At 54.6% G+C, this 13,911-nt stretch overlaps 3 non-coding genes and 3 pseudogenes across 3 annotated transcripts; all 6 read right to left on the bottom strand.

Annotated features, from left to right (window-relative positions):
* Positions 1 to 2,248: 2,248 nt before the first annotated feature.
* LOC123629374 lies at positions 2,249 to 2,380 on the bottom strand (annotated as a pseudogene).
* Positions 2,381 to 3,585: 1,205 nt separating this feature from the next.
* LOC123629367 lies at positions 3,586 to 3,704 on the bottom strand. The gene has a single exon (XR_006732035.1). It is a non-coding gene; the product is annotated as a 5S ribosomal RNA (ribosomal RNA).
* A 3,474-nt stretch (positions 3,705 to 7,178) lies between these two features.
* Positions 7,179 to 7,310, bottom strand: LOC123629373 (annotated as a pseudogene).
* Positions 7,311 to 8,517: 1,207 nt separating this feature from the next.
* Positions 8,518 to 8,636, bottom strand: LOC123629355. Its single transcript, XR_006732024.1, has one exon. It is a non-coding gene; the product is annotated as a 5S ribosomal RNA (ribosomal RNA).
* A 3,476-nt stretch (positions 8,637 to 12,112) lies between these two features.
* On the bottom strand, positions 12,113 to 12,246 carry LOC123629392 (annotated as a pseudogene).
* Positions 12,247 to 13,457: 1,211 nt separating this feature from the next.
* On the bottom strand, positions 13,458 to 13,577 carry LOC123629372. Its single transcript, XR_006732040.1, has one exon. It is a non-coding gene; the product is annotated as a 5S ribosomal RNA (ribosomal RNA).
* Positions 13,578 to 13,911: the final 334 nt, after the last annotated feature.

Genomic DNA, 13,911 nt, shown 5'->3' with positions numbered 1-13,911 from the left:
GCAGACATCGAGTACTTGCTGTTATCTCTAATACGGTTAAATGTTTAGATGGAATAATGTGGCTGTGATTACACTGAAAAAGGAAAGAAAGCCTCCACCTTTGATAGAAACATATTGACCCTTTATCGATGGAGGGATATTACTAAGGGGATCATGAACTTAAGGTAGGAGGGGTATAAAAGAAACAAGATCTGGCTGGCCAAGGGTTGGTGATTTCTTGAGTCAGGGTAGTGAGTATGTATTCTACTATTCTGTCTGGTTTTGTTTCTATTTCAAATTTCCCATAATAAAAAAGTGTCAAAAGATACCACGAAGAGGGTAAAAAACAAGCCGCAAACAGGACAAGGCATCTGTAGCGCATATACTTGGCAAGATATTACTATTACAGAATATCTATGTGTAATATGCTTCATACGCATTTGGCACTGTATCCTCACTATTAATCAGGGAAATAGGAAATAAACATTGAAGCAAGGTGTAGTTTCAAACTCACCAGATTGAGGAAACTTAAAAAACCGATCGCTGTGTTGGCTGGGAGGAAAACTCTTACCCACACCCTGCTGATACGGGAGGTGAAGTGATAGAACCATTTGGAAAACAATGTAGCATAAATGGATATGAATCCACACTGGCGTCATTCAGGAGCAAGCGTATTCTCTGAGGAGCACGTACCAGAGAGAAGATAGGGCACGTGTGACCAGGAATCGTCTAGGGTAATACTCACGGGAGCCCTGTGTACACGGACCTAGTCAAAGATCGGATAAAGATATTTCAATTGCTTCGTGCAGTGCCATTCTATAGCAGTGCTGATGAACTGCAGCTTCCTGTGTCAGCAAGGAGTATTCCCCAAACAGAAGGTTTCCCCTGGCACACAAGTTACCCAGAATGCATCCACAATGGTTCCACATGTATTATATAAACTGTGAAAATAACAAACTACCTCAATGAGACAGTCCTATAACAGAGAGCAAAAACTTTAAAAGGAAAAGCAAGCAAAATGCTGACAGTCGAGATGGGATTTGTTGGGGAGAAGTGTTTCTTTGGTTGCATGCCTTCAGGAAAAGATACACAGCGGCTTGCGACCTATGAATAAACTCCCAGTTTTATAAGGTGAGTGGTAGAGTTTTGGTACAGTTAACTCGATTTAATCTAATAATAATAATAATAATAATTATTATTATTATTATTATTATTATTCAACATGTCCATTTCCCTAATTAAAAGAAAAGGAGAAAGAAACAGATTGTAAGTTTCTAGTTATAAACCCTGTTTAAATTTGATTATTTATTAATTTGGGGGAAATGATTAGTTTGGGGGCTCTGTGTCCATCTATCGAGGAATACAGTATAGCCTCTCCATCGATTTGGGCCATCATTTATGTTTGTTACTAAGTTTTCCATCTAAGTTGGCACGTTTTTCCCGTAGGTGCTGTGTAGATTCTCTGTGACTTTGACTGTGATCCTTTTTAAAAATTGCATTCATTATTGTGTATTTGCTAGGAAATAAGAAATATCGAAACTATCGATTGAACGTTGATTTCATGTAGAGCTGTCTTGCGGGACTCACCTAGGCTTTCTACAGGTCTCCCATGCCTAGGGGCAAACAGTGTATTTTGAGAACCGTAGGAGGTGAGGACAATGAACGAGGTGATTTTTCCTTTCCCACCTATTATTAGTGTTTTCCCTTGTTTTAGTGTGTATTTTAGAGCGTCTGTTGCAGTATTGACCAGAAGAATCTCATTATCAACACCCTGGTCTTGCTCGTGACTTTCCAAAGAATGTTTTTACTTCTGAATCCTTAAGACTATTTTCTAAGGATTTAGACTTTTGAAAAGAGTTTCCAGATGTCTTCTCTTCTGGATTCTTAAATTATTTTATCGTGAACGAATGGCCAACTGTTCAGATTCTATTCTTCTGCATATATGGATAGGATCAAATTTCTCCTCTCATAGGGTAACGTGGTCGTCTACTTGGACAACCTTAGAATTTGTCCTGAATTCAGAGCCGGTCCGTCAGAAGTTCCGGAGGCCCGGACCTGCGGCAGGTGTCTGAGGGGCGACAGCCTCGGGGACTGAGCCTCCACATGTCAAACCTGACCCTCTCTCCAGGGGCCACGGGACAGGGTCCGGGCCGGCCGGGGGCGGGAGCCGGGGCGGGCGCGGAGGGCGGAGGGGCCCCGGGCCACCCCACCCCACCCCACCCCCGTTTCCAGCCCAGGGGGGTGGGACAGAAAAAGAGGCACAGCAAAAAGCCTAGGGCACCCGGTATTCCCAGGCGGTCTCCCATGCAAGTACTAACCGGGCCCGACCCTGCTTAGCTCCCGAGATCAGAGGGAATCGGGCGGGCGGGCGCGTTGCGTTCGGGGTGGTATGGCCACAGAGGCCGGCGGCCGCCCCCGGACGCCTCAAGAGGCCGAGCTGCTGCTACGCGTCCCTCCCTGCCCAGTCGGGTCCCTCCCGCCGCCCTGGCCCTTCGCTAGCCCACCTGCCCCTATGGGGGGGCGGGCGCAGGCGGAGCCTGACGGGTCTCGCGCGCACCCCCCTGCCCCACCCGAACCGCGGAGGCACCGCCGTCGCACATCCCAAGGAGCAGACCCACGGGCACGCGCGCAGGGACAGACTTCCACGCGTGGGGGCGGAGGGCCAGAGCCCGAGAGTGCGCGCGAGAGGGCCCTCCGCCGCCTCGCGCCAGGGCACGGCGGGGAGGGGCTTGCGGGCAGGGCCAGGACAAGGAGGCAGGGCCGTGGCTGCCGCTGGTCCTTCACCCGGAGGTCCTGAAGACGTGCAGTGTCCCCCCCACCGCGCCACCCCACCCCCGTCTGGGGAGGACCGTTCTGCCCCGATTCCCGTCAGGGCCTGCGTGTGGCAGCAGGCCCCGCGCGGGGGCGGGGCCGGGGGCGGGGGGCGGGGGGGCCAGAGCCGGCTATCCTGTTGCACCGTGGGGTGGGGTTTGGGGTGGGTTGCCACGGGTCGGGGGGCCGGTGGGTCGTTTGGGTTTGGGTGGGAGTGCTCCGCGTGTGTCCTCTCTGCCCGGGTGGCCGGCGACTTGCCCTGTGCGGTGCGCCGGTGTGTCTCTCGGGAGCCCCGGCGGCGGCGAGGAGCCCGCCCGGCGTGAGGCCCGGGCCCGAGGCCCGGGTGTGCGGCGGAGAGGAAGTCCACGGTGGGCTGGGGGTCCGGGGGCCCAGGGCACGGTTTGCCGCCGTGGGCTGTCCCGCGCCGGGTGCAGGGGATGTCCCGGAGTGCGGGGCGGGGCCGGAGAAGAGACCCAGCGGCACTTAGGGATCCCGCCGCCCGGCCCGGCCCCGTGTGGGGCCCAGGGCTGGGGCTCGGCTGCCGGCCGAACGGAAGGGCTGGGACGCTCTGCTGCTGCCGCTGCCGCCGCCGCCGCCGCCGCCGCCGCCGCCGCCGCCGCCTGGCGGTGCTGCTGCAGCGGGGGAGAGGGGAGGAAGGCCCGGGCGGGGGCAGCGGGCCGCGCCGGGGGGGCCGGGGGCCGAGCGCGAAAGGGGGGGCGGGCGCGGAGCGCGGGGGGCCCCCCACCCCCCCCCGACCCCCCACGGGCCGGCGGGCGGGACAAAAGAAGAGGCAAAAGCCTACAGCACCCGGTATTCCCAGGCGGTCTCCCATCCAAGTACTAACCAGGCCCGACCCTGCTTAGCTTCCGAGATCAGACGAGATCGGGCGCGTTCAGGGTGGTATGGCCGTAGACGGCGGCGGCCGGCCCCGGACGCCTCAAGAGGCCGAGCTGCTGCGACGTGGCCCTCCGGGCCCAGCGCCCCGACCCCCACCCCCGACACCCCCGCGCCGTCCTGCAGCCCCGTAGCCTTCAAAGCCTTGCTCGGCAGCTGCTACACAGCACAGAAGCAACACTTTGCCGCAGACACATATACAAATCACAGCAAAAATCAAAGACTCAATAGGACATCTCTTCAAAGCACGGAGGACACAAACGGGAGGACAACGTGTGACTTGTCAGATTCTACAGACGGCAGGAGCCCACATGAAGGCTCAGGGAAATATTCCAAAGGAGTGGGACATGGCTCCGAGCTCCCCGGACATGAGCAGACTGGCTTCGGCTGACAGCAGCTCTTAGATTGTCACAGTGGAGCCAGGAAAGTAGAAAGTTCCTTCCTCGCCTTTCCTGCTTGGCGCAGTAGCAAGTAGTCCACGGTGATACGGTGAATGGATACGATTATTGTGTGGCATCACGCAAAGAGCGAATGCTGTGGGTGTCTTTGAGAACTGGGAATTTGGGTGTGAGAGAAAGAGGTGAAATCGATAAAGTATAGAGTAAAAAGCCTCTAATTTCTCAGTTTCCATTTGGATTCTCAGTGTAAGCTCAATGTATTTTTCTTTAGTTTTTTAATCTAATTCTATTTTATTGTTTAGTTTTTAGTTGTTTCCCATGGAAAGTGCTGAGAAATAGGTGCAAACTCAACAGCAGTGCATTTCACCAGCATCTAGGTCGTGGTCTCCACAAACCATTGTTATTAAACGGTCCTAAGACTTACTGGAGACATAGGCTGACTTCAAGTCTGGGGCGGGAAATGGACGCTTCTTATGCTGGGAAGCGTGGATGCTATGACATCCAACAGGACGAGGGTCACGTCAAAAGACACAGGAACCAGAATGAGTAGACTCCCGTTTGCCAAACACAGGACAGTCTGATCACCAGTAAGTATAATAATTGCAAGATATCGAAACACATTAAATATGCTTAAATCCACGATTACACCCCTCACAGCGGCAAAACTGACTCGGGTCACTGTGGACAGCGGTAGGAAACAAAGGGAAATGGTGACAGCCGGGGCCGCCCCCAACTAGTTGGGATGTGTGGACACTCTTTCAAAAGACATCTCAACCCATCACCATGTATGCACTGTATTTGCACTGGATTCAAAGAAACTGAAGTGAGTGTATGTGTCTCAGGGAAACGCAGACATCGAGTACTTGCTGTTATCTCTAATACGGTTAAATGTTTAGATGGAATAATGTGGCTGTGATTACACTGAAAAAGGAAAGAAAGCCTCCACCTTTGATAGAAACATATTGACCCTTTATCGATGGAGGGATATTACTAAGGGGATCATGAACTTAAGGTAGGAGGGGTATAAAAGAAACAAGATCTGGCTGGCCAAGGGTTGGTGATTTCTTGAGTCAGGGTAGTGAGTATGTATTCTACTATTCTGTCTGTTTTTGTTTCTATTTCAAATTTCCCATAATAAAAAAGTGTCAAAAGATACCACGAAGAGGGTAAAAAACAAGCCGCAAACAGGACAAGGCATCTGTAGCGCATATACTTGGCAAGATATTACTATTACAGAATATCTATGTGTAATATGCTTCATACGCATTTGGCACTGTATCCTCACTATTAATCAGGGAAATAGGAAATAAACATTGAAGCAAGGTGTAGTTTCAAACTCACCAGATTGAGGAAACTTAAAAAACCGATCGCTGTGTTGGCTGGGAGGAAAACTCTTACCCACACCCTGCTGATACGGGAGGTGAAGTGATAGAACCATTTGGAAAACAATGTAGCATAAATGGATATGAATCCACACTGGCGTCATTCAGGAGCAAGCGTATTCTCTGAGGAGCACGTACCAGAGAGAAGATAGGGCACGTGTGACCAGGAATCGTCTAGGGTAATACTCACGGGAGCCCTGTGTACACGGACCTAGTCAAAGATCGGATAAAGATATTTCGATTGCTTCGTGCAGTGCCATTCTATAGCAGTGCTGATGAACTGCAGCTTCCTGTGTCAGCAAGGAGTATTCCCCAAACAGAAGGTTTCCCCTGGCACACAAGTTACCCAGAATGCATCCACAATGGTTCCACATGTATTATATAAACTGTGAAAATAACAAACTACCTCAATGAGACAGTCCTATAACAGAGAGCAAAAACTTTAAAAGGAAAAGCAAGCAAAATGCTGACAGTCGAGATGGGATTTGTTGGGGAGAAGTGTTTCTTTGGTTGCATGCCTTCAGGAAAAGATACACAGCGGCTTGCGACCTATGAATAAACTCCCAGTTTTATAAGGTGAGTGGTAGAGTTTTGGTACAGTTAACTCGATTTAATCTAATAATAATAATAATAATTATTATTATTATTATTATTATTATTCTTCAACATGTCCATTTCCCTAATTAAAAGAAAAGGAGAAAGAAACAGATTGTAAGTTTCTAGTTATAAACCCTGTTTAAATTTGATTATTTATTAATTTGGGGGAAATGATTAGTTTGGGGGCTCTGTGTCCATCTATCGAGGAATACAGTATAGCCTCTCCATCGATTTGGGCCATCATTTATGTTTGTTACTAAGTTTTCCATCTAAGTTGGCACGTTTTTCCCGTAGGTGCTGTGTAGATTCTCTGTGACTTTGACTGTGATCCTTTTTAAAAATTGCATTCATTATTGTGTATTTGCTAGGAAATAAGAAATATCGAAACTATCGATTGAACGTTGATTTCATGTAGAGCTGTCTTGCGGGACTCACCTAGGCTTTCTACAGGTCTCCCATGCCTAGGGGCAAACAGTGTATTTTGAGAACCGTAGGAGGTGAGGACAATGAACGAGGTGATTTTTCCTTTCCCACCTATTATTAGTGTTTTCCCTTGTTTTAGTGTGTATTTTAGAGCGTCTGTTGCAGTATTGACCAGAAGAATCTCATTATCAACACCCTGGTCTTGCTCGTGACTTTCCAAAGAATGTTTTTACTTCTGAATCCTTAAGACTATTTTCTAAGGATTTAGACTTTTGAAAAGAGTTTCCAGATGTCTTCTCTTCTGGATTCTTAAATTATTTTATCGTGAACGAATGGCCAACTGTTCAGATTCTATTCTTCTGCATATATGGATAGGATCAAATTTCTCCTCTCATAGGGTAACGTGGTCGTCTACTTGGACAACCTTAGAATTTGTCCTGAATTCAGAGCCGGTCCGTCAGAAGTTCCGGAGGCCCGGACCTGCGGCAGGTGTCTGAGGGGCGACAGCCTCGGGGACTGAGCCTCCACATGTCAAACCTGACCCTCTCTCCAGGGGCCACGGGACAGGGTCCGGGCCGGCCGGGGGCGGGAGCCGGGGCGGGCGCGGAGGGCGGAGGGGCCCCGGGCCACCCCACCCCACCCCACCCCCGTTTCCAGCCCAGGGGGGTGGGACAGAAAAAGAGGCACAGCAAAAAGCCTAGGGCACCCGGTATTCCCAGGCGGTCTCCCATGCAAGTACTAACCGGGCCCGACCCTGCTTAGCTCCCGAGATCAGAGGGAATCGGGCGGGCGGGCGCGTTGCGTTCGGGGTGGTATGGCCACAGAGGCCGGCGGCCGCCCCCGGACGCCTCAAGAGGCCGAGCTGCTGCTACGCGTCCCTCCCTGCCCAGTCGGGTCCCTCCCGCCGCCCTGGCCCTTCGCTAGCCCACCTGCCCCTATGGGGGGGCGGGGCGCAGGCGGAGCCTGACGGGTCTCGCGCGCACCCCCCTGCCCCACCCGAACCGCGGAGGCACCGCCGTCGCACATCCCAAGGAGCAGACCCACGGGCACGCGCGCAGGGACAGACTTCCACGCGTGGGGGCGGAGGGCCAGAGCCCGAGAGTGCGCGCGAGAGGGCCCTCCGCCGCCTCGCGCCAGGGCACGGCGGGGAGGGGCTTGCGGGCAGGGCCAGGACAAGGAGGCAGGGCCGTGGCTGCCGCTGGTCCTTCACCCGGAGGTCCTGAAGACGTGCAGTGTCCCCCCCCACCGCGCCACCCCACCCCCGTCTGGGGAGGACCGTTCTGCCCCGATTCCCGTCAGGGCCTGCGTGTGGCAGCAGGCCCCGCGCGGGGGCGGGGCCGGGGGCGGGGGGCGGGGGGGCCAGAGCCGGCTATCCTGTTGCACCGTGGGGTGGGGTTTGGGGTGGGTTGCCACGGGTCGGGGGGCCGGTGGGTCGTTTGGGTTTGGGTGGGAGTGCTCCGCGTGTGTCCTCTCTGCCCGGGTGGCCGGCGACTTGCCCTGTGCGGTGCGCCGGTGTGTCTCTCGGGAGCCCCGGCGGCGGCGAGGAGCCCGCCCGGCGTGAGGCCCGGGCCCGAGGCCCGGGTGTGCGGCGGAGAGGAAGTCCACGGTGGGCTGGGGGTCCGGGGGCCCAGGGCACGGTTTGCCGCCGTGGGCTGTCCCGCGCCGGGTGCAGGGGATGTCCCGGAGTGCGGGGCGGGGCCGGAGAAGAGACCCAGCGGCACTTAGGGATCCCGCCGCCCGGCCCGGCCCCGTGTGGGGCCCAGGGCTGGGGCTCGGCTGCCGGCCGAACGGAAGGGCTGGGACGCTCTGCTGCTGCCGCTGCCGCCGCCGCCGCCGCCGCCGCCGCCGCCGCCGCCGCCTGGCGGTGCTGCTGCAGCGGGGGAGAGGGGAGGAAGGCCCGGGCGGGGGCAGCGGGCCGCGCCGGGGGGCCGGGGGCCGAGCGCGAAAGGGGGGGCGGGCGCGGAGCGCGGGGGGCCCCCCACCCCCCCCCCGACCCCCCACGGGCCGGCGGGCGGGACAAAAGAAGAGGCAAAAGCCTACAGCACCCGGTATTCCCAGGCGGTCTCCCATCCAAGTACTAACCAGGCCCGACCCTGCTTAGCTTCCGAGATCAGACGAGATCGGGCGCGTTCAGGGTGGTATGGCCGTAGACGGCGGCGGCCGGCCCCGGACGCCTCAAGAGGCCGAGCTGCTGCGACGTGGCCCTCCGGGCCCAGCGCCCCGACCCCCCACCCCCGACACCCCCGCGCCGTCCTGCAGCCCCGTAGCCTTCAAAGCCTTGCTCGGCAGCTGCTACACAGCACAGAAGCAACACTTTGCCGCAGACACATATACAAATCACAGCAAAAATCAAAGACTCAATAGGACATCTCTTCAAAGCACGGAGGACACAAACGGGAGGACAACGTGTGACTTGTCAGATTCTACAGACGGCAGGAGCCCACATGAAGGCTCAGGGAAATATTCCAAAGGAGTGGGACATGGCTCCGAGCTCCCCGGACATGAGCAGACTGGCTTCGGCTGACAGCAGCTCTTAGATTGTCACAGTGGAGCCAGGAAAGTAGAAAGTTCCTTCCTCGCCTTTCCTGCTTGGCGCAGTAGCAAGTAGTCCACGGTGATACGGTGAATGGATACGATTATTCTGTGGCATCACGCAAAGAGCGAATGCTGTGGGTGTCTTTGAGAACTGGGAATTTGGGTGTGAGAGAAAGAGGTGAAATCGATAAAGTATAGAGTAAAAAGCCTCTAATTTCTCAGTTTCCATTTGGATTCTCAGTGTAAGCTCAATGTATTTTTCTTTAGTTTTTTAATCTAATTCTATTTTATTGTTTAGTTTTTAGTTGTTTCCCATGGAAAGTGCTGAGAAATAGGTGCAAACTCAACAGCAGTGCATTTCACCAGCATCTAGGTCGTGGTCTCCACAAACCATTGTTATTAAACGGTCCTAAGACTTACTGGAGACATAGGCTGACTTCAAGTCTGGGGCGGGAAATGGACGCTTCTTATGCTGGGAAGCGTGGATGCTATGACATCCAACAGGACGAGGGTCACGTCAAAAGACACAGGAACCAGAATGAGTAGACTCCCGTTTGCCAAACACAGGACAGTCTGATCACCAGTAAGTATAATAATTGCAAGATATCGAAACACATTAAATATGCTTAAATCCACGATTACACCCCTCACAGCGGCAAAACTGACTCGGGTCACTGTGGACAGCGGTAGGAAACAAAGGGAAATGGTGACAGCCGGGGCCGCCCCCAACTAGTTGGGATGTGTGGACACTCTTTCAAAAGACATCTCAACCCATCACCATGTATGCACTGTATTTGCACTGGATTCAAAGAAACTGAAGTGAGTGTATGTGTCTCAGGGAAACGCAGACATCGAGTACTTGCTGTTATCTCTAATACGGTTAAATGTTTAGATGGAATAATGTGGCTGTGATTACACTGAAAAAGGAAAGAAAGCCTCCACCTTTGATAGAAACATATTGACCCTTTATCGATGGAGGGATATTACTAAGGGGATCATGAACTTAAGGTAGGAGGGGTATAAAGAAACAAGATCTGGCTGGCCAAGGGTTGGTGATTTCTTGAGTCAGGGTAGTGAGTATGTATTCTACTATTCTGTCTGGTTTTGTTTCTATTTCAAATTTCCCATAATAAAAAAGTGTCAAAAGATACCACGAAGAGGGTAAAAAACAAGCCGCAAACAGGACAAGGCATCTGTAGCGCATATACTTGGCAAGATATTACTATTACAGAATATCTATGTGTAATATGCTTCATACGCATTTGGCACTGTATCCTCACTATTAATCAGGGAAATAGGAAATAAACATTGAAGCAAGGTGTAGTTTCAAACTCACCAGATTGAGGAAACTTAAAAAACCGATCGCTGTGTTGGCTGGGAGGAAAACTCTTACCCACACCCTGCTGATACGGGAGGTGAAGTGATAGAACCATTTGGAAAACAATGTAGCATAAATGGATATGAATCCACACTGGCGTCATTCAGGAGCAAGCGTATTCTCTGAGGAGCACGTACCAGAGAGAAGATAGGGCAACGTGTGACCAGGAATCGTCTAGGGTAATACTCACGGGAGCCCTGTGTACACGGACCTAGTCAAAGATCGGATAAAGATATTTCGATTGCTTCGTGCAGTGCCATTCTATAGCAGTGCTGATGAACTGCAGCTTCCTGTGTCAGCAAGGAGTATTCCCCAAACAGAAGGTTTCCCCTGGCACACAAGTTACCCAGAATGCATCCACAATGGTTCCACATGTATTATATAAACTGTGAAAATAACAAACTACCTCAATGAGACAGTCCTATAACAGAGAGCAAAAACTTTAAAAGAAAAGCAAGCAAAATGCTGACAGTCGAGATGGGATTTGTTGGGGAGAAGTGTTTCTTTGGTTGCATGCCTTCAGGAAAAGATACACAGCGGCTTGCGACCTATGAATAAACTCCCAGTTTTATAAGGTGAGTGGTAGAGTTTTGGTACAGTTAACTCGATTTAATCTAATAATAATAATAATAATAATTATTATTATTATTATTATTATCTTCAACATGTCCATTTCCCTAATTAAAAGAAAAGGAGAAAGAAACAGATTGTAAGTTTCTAGTTATAAACCCTGTTTAAATTTGATTATTTATTAATTTGGGGGAAATGATTAGTTTGGGGGCTCTGTGTCCATCTATCGAGGAATACAGTATAGCCTCTCCATCGATTTGGGCCATCATTTATGTTTGTTACTAAGTTTTCCATCTAAGTTGGCACGTTTTTCCCGTAGGTGCTGTGTAGATTCTCTGTGACTTTGACTGTGATCCTTTTAAAAATTGCATTCATTATTGTGTATTTGCTAGGAAATAAGAAATATCGAAACTATCGATTGAACGTTGATTTCATGTAGAGCTGTCTTGCGGGACTCACCTAGGCTTTCTACAGGTCTCCCATGCCTAGGGGCAAACAGTGTATTTTTGAGAACCGTAGGAGGTGAGGACAATGAACGAGGTGATTTTTCCTTTCCCACCTATTATTAGTGTTTTCCCTTGTTTTAGTGTGTATTTTAGAGCGTCTGTTGCAGTATTGACCAGAAGAATCTCATTATCAACACCCTGGTCTTGCTCGTGACTTTCCAAAGAATGTTTTTACTTCAGAATCCTTAAGACTATTTTCTAAGGATTTAGACTTTTGAAAAGAGTTTCCAGATGTCTTCTCTTCTGGATTCTTAAATTATTTTATCGTGAACGAATGGCCAACTGTTCAGATTCTATTCTTCTGCATATATGGATAGGATCAAATTTCTCCCTCTCATAGGGTAACGTGGTCGTCTACTTGGACAACCTTAGAATTTGTCCTGAATTCAGAGCCGGTCCGTCAGAAGTTCCGGAGGCCCGGACCTGCGGCAGGTGTCTGAGGGGCGACAGCCTCGGGGACTGAGCCTCCACATGTCAAACCTGACCCTCTCTCCAGGGGCCACGGGACAGGGTCCGGGCCGGCCGGGGGCGGGAGCCGGGGCGGGCGCGGAGGGCGGAGGGGCCCCGGGCCACCCCACCCCCACCCCACCCCCCGTTTCCAGCCCAGGGGGGTGGGACAGAAAAAGAGGCACAGCAAAAAGCCTAGGGCACCCGGTATTCCCAGGCGGTCTCCCATGCAAGTACTAACCGGGCCCGACCCTGCTTAGCTCCCGAGATCAGAGGGAATCGGGCGGGGCGGGGCGCGTTGCGTTCGGGGTGGTATGGCCACAGAGGCCGGCGGCCGCCCCCGGACGCCTCAAGAGGCCGAGCTGCTGCTACGCGTCCCTCCCTGCCCAGTCGGGTCCCTCCCGCCGCCCTGGCCCTTCGCTAGCCCACCTGCCCCTATGGGGGGGCGGGCGCAGGCGGAGCCTGACGGGTCTCGCGCGCACCCCCCCTGCCCCACCCGAACCGCGGAGGCACCGCCGTCGCACATCCCAAGGAGCAGACCCACGGGCACGCGCGCAGGGACAGACTTCCACGCGTGGGGGCGGAGGGCCAGAGCCCGAGAGTGCGCGCGAGAGGGCCCTCCGCCGCCTCGCGCCAGGGCACGGCGGGGAGGGGCTGCGGGCAGGGCCAGGACAAGGAGGCAGGGCCGTGGCTGCCGCTGGTCCTTCACCCGGAGGTCCTGAAGACGTGCAGTGTCCCCCCCACCCGCGCCACCCCACCCCCGTCTGGGGAGGACCGTTCTGCCCCGATTCCCGTCAGGGCCTGCGTGTGGCAGCAGGCCCCGCGCGGGGGCGGGGCCGGGGGCGGGGGCGGGGGGGCCCAGAGCCGGCTATCCTGTTGCACCGTGGGGTGGGGTTTGGGGTGGGTTGCCACGGGTCGGGGGGCCGGTGGGTCGTTTGGGTTTGGGTGGGGGAGTGCTCCGCGTGTGTCCTCTCTGCCCGGGTGGCCGGCGACTTGCCCTGTGCGGTGCGCCGGTGTGTCTCTCGGGAGCCCCGGCGGCGGCGAGGAGCCCGCCCGGCGTGAGGCCCGGGCCCGAGGCCCGGGTGTGCGGCGGAGAGGAAGTCCACGGTGGGCTGGGGGTCCGGCGGGCCCAGGGCACGGTTTGCCGCCGTGGGCTGTCCCGCGCCGGGTGCAGGGGATGTCCCGGAGTGCGGGGCGGGGCCGGAGAAGAGACCCAGCGGCACTTAGGGATCCCGCCGCCACGGCCCGGCCCCGTGTGGGGCCCAGGGCTGGGCTCGGCTGCCGGCCGAACGGAAGGGCTGGGACGCTCTGCTGCTGCCGCTGCCGCCGCCGCCGCCGCCGCCGCCGCCGCCGCCGCCGCCTGGCGGTGCTGCTGCAGCGGGGGAGAGGGGAGGAAGGCCCCGGGCGGGGGCAGCGGGGCCGCGCCGGGGGGCCGGGGGCCGAGCGCGAAAGGGGGGGCGGGCGCGGAGCGCGGGGGGCCCCCCACCCCCCCCCGACCCCCCCACGGGCCGGCGGGCGGGACAAAAGAAGAGGCAAAAGCCTACAGCACCCGGTATTCCCCAGGCGGTCTCCCATCCAAGTACTAACCAGGCCCGACCCTGCTTAGCTTCCGAGATCAGACGAGATCGGGCGCGTTCAGGGTGGTATGGCCGATAGACGGCGCGGCCGGCCCCGGACGCCTCAAGAGGCCGAGCTGCTGCGACGTGGCCCTCCGGGCCCAGCGCCCCGACCCCCACCCCCGACACCCCCGCGCCGTCCTGCAGCCCCGTAGCCTTCAAAGCCTTGCTCGGCAGCTGCTACACAGCACAGAAGCAACACTTTGCCGCAGACAACATATACAAATCACAGCAAAATCAAAGACTCAATAGGACATCTCTTCAAAGCACGGAGGACACAAAACGGGAGGACAACGTGTGACTTGTCAGATTCTACAGACGGCAGGAGCCCACATGAAGGCTCAGGGAAATATTCCAAAGGAGTGGGACATGGCT

This window comes from Lemur catta, unplaced genomic scaffold (assembly GCF_020740605.2).
Source record: "Lemur catta isolate mLemCat1 unplaced genomic scaffold, mLemCat1.pri scaffold_145_ctg1, whole genome shotgun sequence".
NCBI lineage: Eukaryota > Metazoa > Chordata > Mammalia > Primates > Lemuridae > Lemur > Lemur catta.
This window is presented reverse-complemented; position numbering and strand designations above follow the sequence as displayed.